General features: G+C 37.6%; 1 protein-coding gene across 2 annotated transcripts in view; it reads left to right on the top strand.

The window, feature by feature from the left end:
• Positions 1–14,961, top strand: part of LOC106873594 (uncharacterized) — a 699,525-nt gene that overhangs the window by 606,708 nt on the left and 77,856 nt on the right. The gene's annotated exons all lie outside the window — the stretch shown is intronic.

A 14,961-nucleotide genomic window follows, 5' to 3' on the forward strand; every position in this document is an offset into this window, starting at 1 on the left:
TTGTTTATTACATATGCGTTCAAATTCAAATTCTGAGTTCAAATTCTACCAAGGTCATCTTTATCTTTCATCCATCTAGTGCTGATAAAATGACGTACCAGTCCAAGGCAGTGGATTGGCAGAGTTATTAGAAAATCAATCAAGCTGTTATGTGGTATCTGTTGCATCCTTTTGCATTCTGAATTCTCAAGTGGTAGACAACCAGTTTAATGCTGCTATCTAGAACTTGGATGCTTTTAGTGGAACTCACTCGTGCAAACATTTGAGCTAGTCATACCACTAATCTCAGAGGCCTTGAAGAATATAGAATTATAGGTGCTGCCTTTCTCTTCCTGATCAAGTCATAGAAATATTACAGGCACAGGCATGGCTGTGTGGTAAGAAGTTTACTTCCCAACCACATGGTTCTGCGTTCAGTTACACTGCATGGCACCTTGAGCAAGTATCTTCTGCTATAGCGTTTGGCTAACCAAATCCTTGTGAGTGAATTTGATAGATAGAACCTAAAAGAAGCCCATAATGTGCATGTGCGTGTGTGTATTTTTGGTTGTGTTTGTCCCCACCACCACATGACAACTGGTGTTGGTTTGTTTACATCCCTGTAACTTAGTGGTTTCACAAAAAGAGACCAAAAGAATAAGCACCAAGCTTTAAAAAATTAAGTACTGGGATTGATTTTTTTCAACTAAAACTTTCAAGGTGGTGCTCCAGCATGGTCACAGTCTAATGACTGAAACAAGTAAAAGAAGAAAAAAATTATATTACATATATCCAGTGAAATCTTACTCCCAGATTAAAGTTTTTATATCAGCACATGTTAATTTTGTTACATTCTATTTAATACTATCACATGTGTAGTTTGTGCCTCAAATATGTTATTTTGTTTTGATTTGGTCCTGAAGTCTCTCTCTCTCTCCCCCATTACACAATCTAAGAGTGGTGACAAACATCCAATTTGTTCAGATCGTTTCCAAGGGTCTTTATGTGTTTACTCACCATCCTTAAGTCTCATAATTAGATCACACCTATTATTGATTTAACCTCGGACTGAACGATGAAAACATGTTGACAGCAGATTTTAATATTTTCATTTTCTCTCAGTGATACTTTTTATACTTACATGTTTCATTTTGTTTAAATGTAAACAAAAAGGCACCACTCAACTTAGTTGAATGTAACTCAGGATAAGAGCTACATGGACCCAAACCCAGAAGAAATCTAAAGAAGGGAGGTATAGAAGTTACAAGATCCTTTAACCAGATATCGGTTAAAAAATTTACTAGCTGATACATTATGTCAAGAAGGAGGTAGGAATATCTTCCTTCTCTTGTTCTATTTTGAACCTGTGTTCACCAACTTCACCTGCTAGAAATAGCAAAAACAAAATTGGACTTCATACAAAAGAGATTGCAAAGTATGTTGAAGTATGCATACATAGTTGCATACATAGCGGTCGATACATAGTTGAGTTATTTAGAAGAAAGTTGGTCTTCTTCTGTTGGTTGTTTTCCTCGAATTCGGTACTAAATGTGTTTATTTTGGGAAGTCCAGTGTGTGGCATTATTCTGTAGTAATGCCCTTGTATAAAATATAAAATGCAATAAACAAGAAAGGAAACAAAGTACAATATGTAGAATGGGTTAAAATGTAATTTTTATCTATTTCAAATAAGGGCTCTCACAAAGGATTGAGAGCCACCTAGGGAGGATCAAAGGCCCTAACACTTTCACTTTCACTTCAAGCACTTTCCCTTTTCCAAATGCAACAGCCAGACAGAAACTCAGCATTGGCCCACTCATGCACATTAGTTTCACAACTTGCACTCGCCTTTTATCAAATTTTCTTTGAGCTCAGCAAGTCCCTCTCCACTCTCACAGCCCACTGTGAGTGATACTTAGAGAAACTAATGAGTTTGGTTTTATAGAGAGAGACAAGGGTCATTTCCTCAACCCTTTCAAATTGCATCTACCTCTTTCACCATAATTGCAAGTATAGGGTGGAAACTGCTTGCCCATCTTTCAAGAACAGCCAAGTAATCAAACAACTCAATTGATGGCCAGATATTTCCTATACATCACCACAGCAGTTTGTTATAATAAGTTTGATTGATATAATGACAAACATGCATCTTGGACAGGCCCAACTGATGGTACATCAGCACTTGTAAAGCTTATCCTAATCTAGCAACACCCCAGCCTCTTCCTCCTGCTAACACTGCTAGGCTACAGATGTTTACTACAAGTTTTGCAATATGTTTTTGTCATTCATACTCATTATAATCACTGTTGTTGCTCAACTACACATCATGCAATTCCCTCACTAATCATTAACTACCCCACCCCACCCCCTCATAACACATTTATTACATACTCAATTTATAGAGTGATATCAGTGTTTTTAAGGTTTTTACTATTGACAAAGTATTGACTTTCTTTTCTATTAAAATAAGTATCTTATGTATGAGAGTGTGCATGTGTGTAAACACAGGTATGCACATGTATATATATATATATGCATACACATATAATACATACATACACATGTATGTGTAGATTCACAACCACACACACACACACACACACACCATATGCATATAAGATATTGTTCAGTAAAATAGGAATAACTGAGGAAGCCATTAAAAGCTTAAGCTGAAATTCTAAGTCGTTAAACAGTGTTTTCATCTAATTTTCCCTCTAAGTCAACTTTTTTAGATTCACTTAAAGAATTTGCACAGTTTGTAGTTAATGTTTCAGTAATCTGTCATCTATGTTTAATGAGGCAAGCTATGGCTCTGTTCCCTCTACATCTGCAGGTTCTCCTTGCTAGGATATAGTTAATCGTTTTTGCCTAGTAATTATGCTCTTAATATTTAAAATTATATATCCTGAAATCAATATATATATGTATGTGTATATATATATACGTATGTATGTGTGTGTGTTTGTACACATTTGTATACCCGTGCATATGTATATACACTGTACACATATACATATATATTTATATACATATTTATGTGTGTGTATATATTTATATATAGCAAGTGCTATATGGACACAGACTGTGTGTCGATAGCCAGCTGAAAAAGATGTTTTCTTGAGGCTAAAACAACAGTAACATCGTCCTTTATAGGACTGCCACATTTTGTTGGCATATAAACTTTACTATATATATATATATATATATATAAAACACACTTATTTCATGCCATCTTTCCATGCTGGCATGGGTTGGACAGATCATCACAGTCTAAGTAATTTCTTATTTGGAGCCACTACTCTCGTAGTCTGGTGTTCATACTTGTCATTTGGTTGGGTTTAAACAGCCAGATGCCCTTCTTATTGCCAGCTGCTTTACAGAATGCATTTGCTGCCTTTCCTCATGGCATCAGCACATGAGAGGTTGATTAAGACCTTGGTGAGACAAGAACTAAAGGGATCTCACAATGGCTTTCTCCACCCAGGAGAGTGATAATAGAAGAAAGGCTAGAATGAGTAATTTAAAGGAGTATGAGTGTAACTGCAGAGAGTATTCAGTAACTTAAGATTTGTACTTTCACTCAGGTGACTGAAGTGGAGAATAGAGAGGAGAGAGGGAAAGAGAGAGAGAGAGCATTGATCAGCCAGGGCTAGAGCAGAAGTCATTTGCCCATGATATCTTATGTATCCACAAAGTATCAGACTCTTACTCCCAAACTTCACTGTTTCTGTCATATATTGTGGGTTGTTTTGCCTTCCTGGAGACCTTAAGACAAATTCTCGCTTACTGGAAAGCGAAACAGCCCATGTTACATGATGAAAACAGTGAAGTTTGGAGGTAAGTGTCTAATACTTTGGGGGTACATAAAAAGTGATGGTTCAAGAAAGTTGGTTAACATTGACAGTAACGTGAATAGTGCCAAATACATTAAGTTGCTGAAGGAGAATTTGATACCAATCTTAGATGAAGATGGGGTTTTTCAGCATGACGGAGCTCCATGCCACAGATTGTGTGCAACACAACAGAGTCTGGCTGATGAAGGTATTACTATGTTGAAAGATTGGCCAGCTCAGAGCTCTGACTTAAATATCATCAAGCAAATGTGAACAGAACTAAAGAGTTTGTTAGAAGAATCCATGCAATCTTGAAGAGCTGTAGGAGCTTTGTCACAGAGAATAGCATCTCATACTTGTGAAGATAGTGAAGGATTTGCATGCATCTCTTCCCAGGTGCATTGAAGCAATTATTTAAGCTAAGGGAAGCTACACAAAATATTAACAATGTGCAGTAACTTCTTGAAATGAACATTATGTAGTAAATTTTCATAATAGACATTTTTCAGTTTTAAAACATTGTATCTTGATTGGTTTATGTGAGGTCGCCGAAAACTTTTGCATGACCATTTTTAGTGGTCGCCTCACATCTTCCCTTCTCATTCAGAACCCCTACTACAAAAGACAATGATTAGGTGTGGAAATGACTCCAACAGAGCCAATGTTTCATTTGTAAAAAAAACGCAATGTGAAACATCCACTTATAAAGTTGCCGATTGGTAGAAATTTACAATAGTTTAAAGTGGCCAAAGACTTTTGCACATGAGACAGTTGCATTTCTAGTGAGACAGTTGCAGGAGAAATACCTAGCTAAGGATAAACCTCTGTACCTGGCTTTCGTTGACATGGAGAAAGCCTTTGACAGGGTCCCCCGATCCCTTATCTGGTGGTCAATGAGGAAACTTGGGATAGAAGAATGGTTAGTGAGAGCTGTGCGAGCCATGTACAGAGATGCTGCCAGTAAGGTGAGGGTTGGAAATGAGTACAGCAATGAATTCCGGGTAGAGGTAGGGGTCCACCAAGGTTCCGTCCTCAGCCCCCTATTATTTACCATAGTCCTCCAGGCAATCACAGAGGAGTTCAAGACAGGCTGCCCCTGGGAGCTCCTCTATGCTGATGACCTTGCCCTAATTGCGGAGTCACTATCAGAACTAGAGGAGAAGTTTCAGGTGTGGAAGCAAGGTCTAGAATTGAAGGGCCTTAGAGTCAACCTAGCTAAAACCAAAATCCTAATAAGTAGGAAGGTAGATAAAACACAAACCCCTTCAGGTAGATGGCCCTGCTCAGTATGTAGAAAAGGAGTAGGTAGTAACTCTATAAGATGTACCCGGTGCAAGCTATGGACACATAAGAGGTGCAGCAACATCAAAGGCAGGTTAACTAGCAAGTTAGTTTTTGTTTGTGGCAGATGTTCAGGTGCAATAAAGACTGCAAACAAACAGGAAACAACTTCTATCTCATTCCAGGGTGAAAAACTAGAGGTAGTCGATAGCTTCCGCTATCTGGGCGACCAAGTTAGTAGTGGGGGTGGGTGCGCTGAAAGTGTAGCTGCTAGAATAAGAATAGCCTGGGCAAAGTTTAGAGAGCTCTTACCCCTGCTGGCGACAAAGGGACTCTCACTCAGAGTAAAAGGCAGACTGTATGACGCATGCGTACGAACAACCATGCTACATGGCAGTGAAACATGGGCTGTAACTGCTGAGGACATACGTAAGCTCGCAAGGAATGAAGCCAGTATGCTCCGTTGGATGTGTAATGTCAATGTGAATACCCGTCAGAGTGTAAGTATCTTGAGAGAAAAGCTGAACATTAGAAGCATCAGTTGTGGCGTGCAAGAGAGACGATTGCGCTGGTATGGACATGTGGTGAGAATGGAGGAGGATAGCTGCGTGAAAAAGTGCCACACCCTAACAGTTGAGGGAACCCGTGGAAGAGGTAGGCCCAGGAAGACCTGGGCTGAGGTGGTGAGGCAAGACCTTCGTACATTGGGCCTCACCGAGGCGATGACTACGGACCGAGACCTTTGGAAATGGGCTGTGCGTGAGAAGACCCGGCAAGCCAAGTAAGATCGTTGCCAGTGCCCCTGGACTGGTTCTTGTGCGGGTGGCACATGAGATGCACCATTTTGAGCGTGGCCGTTGCCAGTACCGCCTGACTGGCTCCTGTAGGATTTTCGAGCGAGATCGTTGCCAGTGCCCCTGGACTGGCTTGTGCGGGTGGCACATAAAAGACACCATTTCGAGCGTGGCCGTTTTCGTGCGGGTGACACATAAAAGCACCCACTACACTCTCTGAGTGGTTGGCGTTAGGAAGGGCATCCAGCTGTAGAAACTCTGCCAAATCAGACTGGAGCCTGGTGTTGCCATCCGGTTTCACCAGTCCTCAGTCAAATCGTCCAACCCATGCTAGCATGGAAAGCGGACGTTAAACGATGATGATGATGTATGTATGTATATATTCATACATACATATATATGTGTATATGTAGCAAAAACATCATGGTGAAGCCATTCTTAGCTATTTGAAAATACAAAAATGTGTTAAGTCATTTTGCTGCTTATTTCTTGAGATGACAAATTCTATACAACATATCACTTACATAATTCTACTGTAATTGTTAAAAATCTGTTGCCAGTGAGATTTTATAGGCCTCAGGTGTTTTCTTTATGTTTGTTTTGTCTGTAGTACTTTGTACATAAATGTCTACTGGGTCCACTGTTTGGCTGTCATTTGATCTTTGACATCGGCTGGCATTAGCCACTTTTAAGCCTAACTCCTCAGAATTCTTCTTCTATAAGTATTGTATATTTAAAAACTTCATTACCAATATTTTCTTTCCTCCCTTTTCTCTTGGTGTGAACTGGTTTTTAATGTATGCAGATGTCATTTTCTATATATATATATATGCATATATATATACATATATTTGCTTGTAGTATAAGGCTATTGAAATTAGATTATTATGAAGCTGATGTATTTAACGGTATGTTAAAAAGTAAAAAAAAAAAACAAATTATAATTTAGAAATAATATAATTGATAAAATCACACATACATATTCATATCTGTATACACAACACTGCAGCAAGCTGTCACATGCAGACACAATGCCACAATGCAGTACAACCATTTCATATACATACTACACTAACACATATGAAAATACCTATACTACAATACATCTGTCACATAGATATACCACACTGCAACACAAATATCACATAGATACACCACACCATATTGCACTGCACCACAACCGCTGCAGACAAACCGCACTACAATACCACTGTTAAAGAGACACACAACACAACTGTCATATTGACTCACCACACCACATCATACAGCAGCACAACTGTCACATAACTGCATGACCCCACATTGCAGCACAACTGCCACATAGGCACATTGTACCATTTTGCAACATAACTTTCACATAGACACTTCACACTGGAGCGCATCTGAAACATAGTCACACTGCGACACAACTACTACATAGACACACCACACAGCTCTAGAACACAACTGTGACATACACACAACTCATCACACTGTAGTGCACCTATCAGACACACCACACTGTAACAAAACTGCTACATAGACACACCACACACCATTACAGCATAACTATCACATAAGCATACCATATCATGCTGGACACCCTATGCTGTACTGTGAGACAACTGTTACATATACTCACCACATCACACTACAACACAGCTGTCACATAGTCACTCTCTACTACACCAGTATCACTACAACACAACCACTCTTCACTTCACTACACTGCCATTACTACCACACAGCCATCCCCTCCACTACTATCACCCTCCTCTGCACTACCACTACTACTGCAATACATCACAACCACTGTCACCTTCCAGTATGCAACAACAATTACTACAGCACAATCACACTCCACTACCACAGTCACCCTCTATTATGTTACCACCGTCGACACTACCACCCACCACTACACAGCCACTGCTACATAGTCACCCTTCCCCTACACCAAAATCACTACCGTAGCACTACACCACCACCTTGCAGAGAGAAAAAGATCATCCATACAAATCATACAAAGATAGAAAATATAAAATGAATTATTTTCAAATCATAAAATATGATTGTCTATTTTAATTATGATAGTTTATTTACAATGATAAAGTTTGTATCAATAGAATTAATTTGTTTCTATTTTACTTCATTTCCATTCTATATTTCCTTATCAATTTACTTGTCTGTCCCCAATAAAAAAAATGTAAAAAATTTGATAATTAAGATTTTGTATTGTTATTCCTCTTGAATTATATGAGAATTTCATAAACTGATGTCTTTTTACTCTCTCCTCAACCAACATTACAACTTATATCTTTCATAAGCTATTAATTGAAACTCTTACAATAAAATTAATGTGAACTGCACATTTATTATTATATTATTATTAATTTTATTATTATTATCATATCATTATTATTATTATGATCATCATCATCATCATTTTTTATTGGTATTATTATGAGTATTATTTGTTTTTTATCTCACCTTTCTTGTTTTTTTTTAATCTCACCTAATAATCTCTTTTTATTTATTCACAACAAATTGATGAACTTGAAATAATAGATTTGCGAAAAAAATATTTAACTATAAATAAATAAACAGCTTGAACAACCCATTGCCAAACTATATCTTCTTGGTTTACATATATATATATATATATATATATATATATATATATATATATAGAGAGAGAGAGAGAGAGAGAGAGAGAGAGAGACTATACGTAATTGTGGCAGTAGATATCAGAATCACAAGACCACCAGATCAGATAGTCCGTCTTACAATGTTTAATTACTTCCCTTTATGTTCTGAGTTGAAATCTTGCCAGGTTTGAGTTCGAATTTCATCCTACCCAGGGTTGACAAAATAAAGTACCACTCAAGTTTACCCTAACCCTTCCTCCCTCCTACAAAAGAAGAAAATATGTGACCTTGAAGCTCTGTTAAAAAACATTATTAAATAGATTCTCTCTTTAATCTTCAGACCTATGCCATTTTCGTAGCATCTTCATCGTCCTCATCAGCATTAGCACCAGCATCATCACTTCCACCACCACCATCATCATCATCAACATTTAAATATTCATTTTTACAAGGCAGTGTAACTTGGATGACTGTTCAATCTGGCATGTCTCCATTCCACTTGATCCTGAATAATTTTCTCTATAAAACCCAGCTAAAATATAACCTCATCTATTCTTCCCATGTCTTCCTTGGTCTTGTTCTGCTATTTGTCCCCTCAGTACAATGCACTGCTACCACAGCACTTGTGATATCCATACATTATCATATGCTAATATGAATGCAACCATAAACATTTCAGGTAAATGATGGCTTTTATTTTATTTCAACTTCTTGATATTTTAGTTGAACCTAGATTTGATAGAAAAAAACGGTAAATCCCAAGGAAACTTGTGATGTTCTGCATAAGAAAAAAAGAAATACAAATAGTTGAGAATAGTGGAGAATTTCTATGCTGTGAGGAAGAAGGAAAGTCTAGCATTTCTGACAGAACCCTTCCTCGGAGAGACATGAAATGTCAACTGGTGTTGATGGATAAATTGGGAATAGTGAGAGACAGGTAAAAAGAGAGAGAGAGAGAGAGAGAGAAGGAAGAGGAGGGAATTGTCATAGTAGTGAAGAATTAGGGAGGAAGAGGGGATAAGGAAGGGGAAAGAGGCAACAAGTGTTAATGGACAGGAATGCAGACCACAAGGGTGGTCAGTATGAGAACAAATAAAAGGGAAAGGAATGCCATCAGATTTGAAAAACATGTGGGAAGGAGAGAAGATAATGACAGGAAGACACTATACAGATTTATAAACACATATACACTCATATATGTAAATACACTCATGTGCATTGACATTCACATGCATGCATGAATATAAACATACATGAACATGCATGCAAGCATAAATCTATGTGTATATACAAACAGTATAGTAATACAGCCACACACATACATCTATCTAGTCACCCTCATATATGTATATATTTATGTATATACACATCCTTGGCCTTTGTCATCCTTCCCCACCCCACACACACACCACCACCCCTGCTGTCTCAGTCATGCTACTTTGTCTCGAAAAACTTATTTATCTCAATTCTGAATACTCATATCACTCATGCTTCCCACTCTGAAGAGGCTGGTAAGCAAGCAGAGATGTGGAGTTATGAGCCATTTTGAGGACCTGGCTACTTCTCTTGTGCTAGTGTCATGAAAAATGTACACAGTACAGTCTGAAAAATGTGTGGTTGGAAGGGGTCTTAAGCCATGTTGAGGACATGCTGCTGCCTCTCTAGTGCTGCTACCATGAAAAAGTGTACCCAGTACTTTTTGTAAAGTAGTTGCTGTTAAAAAGGGTACAAGCCATAGGAAGAAACAAAAATGGAACACAAGAAAGATTACCTGATATATCTGGGTGAGCAACTCTCCAAATATGTTCTGACTTTGACTGTGATAATGACAATACAAGCATTCATAATACTGCATGTACATGTATAGCAATGTGCATTGCTATATATATAGATGTGACATGTATACATTACAGCTTCAAGCAGACTTCATCAGTTTTATTTGGATGAGAGCACAATACTCTCTCCAGCTATTTTGGTTATATAAATGGAATGTAAAACTTCTCATTTGTAGCCCTTTCACTCTACCACCAAGGGCCATGAGTAAACTGCTTTTTTTTTTTTTTTTTTTTCACAAGCTCTTATTTCAATGGCATACTGCTTGAGTAGTTGTCTTGTTGCAGTTATTCTTACGCCGCTTACATTCTGTGTTCAAATCCCCCAAGGTCAACTTTGCTTCTCATCCATTCAAGATCTATAAAATAGAGTACCATTTGAGTACTGGATCAATGTAATCAACTATTCTCCTTCTTTCAACATTGCTGACCTTGTGGCTAAAAGTCGAAATAGTATCTGTATTCTATTCTTTTATTCTCTTATTTGTTTCAGTCATTAGACTGTGACCCCGGTGGGGCACTGCCTTGAAGAATTTTAGTTGAAAAAATCCATCCCAGTACTTTTTTTTAAAGTCTAATACTTATTCTGTAGGTCTCTTTTGCCAAACTACTAAGTTACAGGAATATAAACACAGCAACATCACAAAGACACACGTGCACACACACACACATACAAACATATATATATATATGATGGACTCCTTTCAGTTTCCGTCTACCAAATCAACTCACAAGGCTTTGATCACCCCAAGGTTACAGCAGAAGACACTTGCCCAAGGTGCCATGCAGTGGGACTGAACCCAGGACTATATGGTTTGGAAGCAAACTTCTTACCACACAGCCAATGCTATGCTTATATATTTGTATGTGTATATGTATACATATTTGAGAATGACTACGAAAATATGTCTCTGGTTATATTATTTTGTCTTGTTTATATATTCATGTATTTTTATGTTTATGTAAGTGTATGACAGAGTATGTGTGTGTGTGTGTGTGTGTGTGTATGTGGTGTTTCCTTCCCATTACTTCCTTTCCCTCAAACTTTTTGGAATCATTTGACATACCTTTTCTCCTTGCTCCAACCATTTTCCTCCTCCATAATACTTGTTGCTCTAACTGTTGCCCCTCCCCTAACAATTGTTGCTTTTCTCAACCTCCTTTACCCCTCTTTCCTCTTCTCTTATTCTTCACTATTATAATAGTTTTTTTTTCCTCCTCTTTCTCACTAACTCCAATTTACTTATCCTTCAACAGCATTTGATATTTCATCACTCTCCCACAGAGTATTCTGTCCTAGACGTTAGACCTTTCTTCCTGACTGCAACAAAATGTATTTCACTATTTCATTGATTTCACAAATGCTCTCATCTGTCCTTATAACAACTCATGTTATCCATGCTACTTCATAGTATTATCTGATTTTACTAACTTTTCTGTATTGTCCACCATGTTGTACCATCTTTCTCCATACATCTCTCATACAAGTTCTTCTTGTGTTTGATAGATATCTGACAAGCATCAGATGTTTTGTCAGGTATCTATTATAATGGATACACATCATCATCATCATCATCATTATCATCATTTAACATTCATTGTCCATGCTGGCATGGGTTGGACAGTTTGACCAGAGCTGGCAAGCTAGGGAGCTGCACTAGACTCAGTCTGATTTGGCATGGTTTCTAAAGCTGGATGCTCTTCCAATATGTGCTGGGTGTTTTTACATGGTACTGCAGGAGCGCTTTTATGTGGCACCACATAGGCACTTTTACATGGCATCGCACTGATGCTTTTAAATGGCACCACCCCAAGTGCTTTCACCATCAGAGGGACTAGTCTTAATACTTCTGCTGTAGAGTACAGGTCTTCTTGAGTACAGCAAGGCACCAAGCATCTTAGTCCTTTGTCATCTCACCTGAAAGGTTCAGTGTTCCATCCACATCACATGACCAAACCAGTGCAGTCTTTCTCTTGCACACAGCAATTCCTCTTATGCCTAACTTCTCTCTCAAAACACTAGCACTGTTGAACATGTACACTTATTCAGCATTATAAACAGATTGGATTCAATCCTTCTGTTTGGCACTTTGGATGTCTTTTACTGTAAATTCAGATTAGCAAATAGCTTGTGAGTTGAATTTGGTGGACAAAAATTGTGCAGGACTCTGCTGTATATCAATATATGTTCGCATATGTATGTTTCTGACAATGTTGACATTCATGTTATGCCCCTTTATGACCTGTAACTTAGCAGTTCAACGAACAGAGGTCAATAAAACAATTTTCAGGCTGTAATAAATATCAGAGTCGAGTGTCTTTCAGTGTCTGAAAACACATATAAAGTAGTGCCTTAGCATGGCCACAGAAAGAAAATAAAAAGAATAGAGTTTTAGAATTATTGTGGGCTTATTTGTCTATTTTAAATTACCCTATTTTAATGGAGTAATTAAATGTAATAGCTTGCATGTGTCATTTGCATGAAAGAATAGATTTGTGCTAACATATTGAATATAATGAGTCATCATCATCATCATCATCATTTAATGTCCGTTGTCCATGCTGCCATGGTTTGGATGGTTTGACCAGGGCTGGCAAGCTGGAAGGTTACACCAGACTCCAGTCTGATTCAGCATGGTTTCTATAGCTGGATGCCCTTCCTAATGCCAACCACTCTGAGAGTGTAATGGGTGCTTTTACACACCACTGGCATGGGTGCCATTTGCTTGGCTTGATGGGTCATCTTCTCAAGCACAACATAATGCCAAAGGTCTCAGCCATTGCCTCTATGAAACCCAACACTTGGAAGGAATTCAGCCATTTTGCCTCTGTGAGGTCCAATGCTCAAAAGGAACTCGCCTCTGTGAGGTCCAGTGCTTGAAAGGAACTCACCTCCATGAGGCCCAATGCTCAAAAGGAACTCAGCCACTTTGCCTCCATGAGGCCCAACACTCAAAAGGTACTCTTTACACACCACCAGCATAGGTGCCAGTTACATGACACCAGCATCAGTCACAACTATGATTTCACTTGGCTTGATGGGTCTTCTCAAGCCCAGCATGTCGCCAAAGGTCTCGGTTACTAGTCATTGCCTCCGTGAAGCTCAAAGTTTGAAGATCATGTTTCACCACCTTGTCCCATGTCTACCTCTACCATAGGTTCCCTCCATATTTAAAAAATAATGAAGTGAAAAGAAATAAACATTAGTTCAGTGATTGATAATTTCAGAAATTGTGAGAGAAAACTCTGGACAATCTTATAAAACTTCTTCATCAAAGCATAGACTTCACCATACCAAAGTAGTAAAAAGAGAATCACTAAACAAGTGTACAATAATGTACATAAGCAGGTGCAAAAAATTAGCCTATTTAAAAATTAAATCACTGAGGTAAATTACTCAGACGTGCCATCTACATGAAAAAACCATAGTTAAGTTGATTTCAACATATTTAATGCAGTATGCATTAAAAAAAAAAAATTTAATTTAACTTCCATCATAGCAGTCTACAACAACTTTTTGATCAGCACCCTCTGGAAATATGTCTGTTCAAAGTCATCTAGGAGATATAATAGATATCACATTCATTATTCATGGCATCCTGAACTTTATAATATTTATATCTATCCTCACCTAAATTTAAAGTTGTGAGCGTATTATCAGGGTAATCATCACCTGGAACACAAGAACATTGATAAACTGCTGTCTTTGGTCCTTTTCCTTCATATATGAAATGTTCAAGCCATGTGGATCAAATTTCAGAATTTCCCTAGAAATATTATTTCTCTCAGCCTGATGAGATTAGTATTCAGCCATGTGAATAAATGTGATTTAGTATGATGCTGTGTTCTTCAGAGACTGTTAATGTCCATTTTTAGAACAGACAGAATCTTTAAACAAATTTCAAGTTTCACTACTGCTGCCATGGTGCAATATACATGATCAAAGTGATTGAGAGTTAATGATAAATGCTCTACTTCATAAAAGACCCCACTCGAGGGAAACAAGAGAGTAACACGCGTATTCTAACAAATCTTTTCTTATAGATCCTCCTGTAGGAATTCTCCCATCCTAGAAATAATCTTTGATTTCAATGATTATTTTCTTTACCTACCTCCTTCTACCCCATAATGTTCATATTGTAAATCGCACCAATACATTTGTTGTACTTGATTCCCTATCAGCGTACCTATGTTCGTGATACACCTCTTTTGTACTTATTGATTTTATTATCTATATATTTCCTTCCTGTAATACAGGAATACACAACCATTAATGCATTTTAATTGCTGAAGACTGTTCATTTTGCTTTTTCATGGGAATTATACTACTTATTCAATTATAGATTCTTAAGATCAGAATTATGAATGTTACTGTTTGTACAGCTTTTTTATTTTCTTCCCTATGAAATTAGCTTATCAGTTTATTTTTACTGAAAAAGGAAATCACATATCGCGCCCAGTTTCTTCTTTGGTTGATTTCTTAATATTAGTATATTCTTAGAATTGTCTCAGATATAAAAACTAAATATATATGTAAGAAAAAATGGGATGTGAAAAGTATTTTATTTGTGATATTTCTGAGAAATAATGTCATTAAACGCCTAAAAAATAGAACCAG

The sequence above is a fragment of the Octopus bimaculoides genome, chromosome 1 (genome assembly GCF_046866305.1).
Source record: "Octopus bimaculoides isolate indiv1 chromosome 1, ASM4686630v1, whole genome shotgun sequence".
Lineage (NCBI taxonomy): Eukaryota > Metazoa > Mollusca > Cephalopoda > Octopoda > Octopodidae > Octopus > Octopus bimaculoides.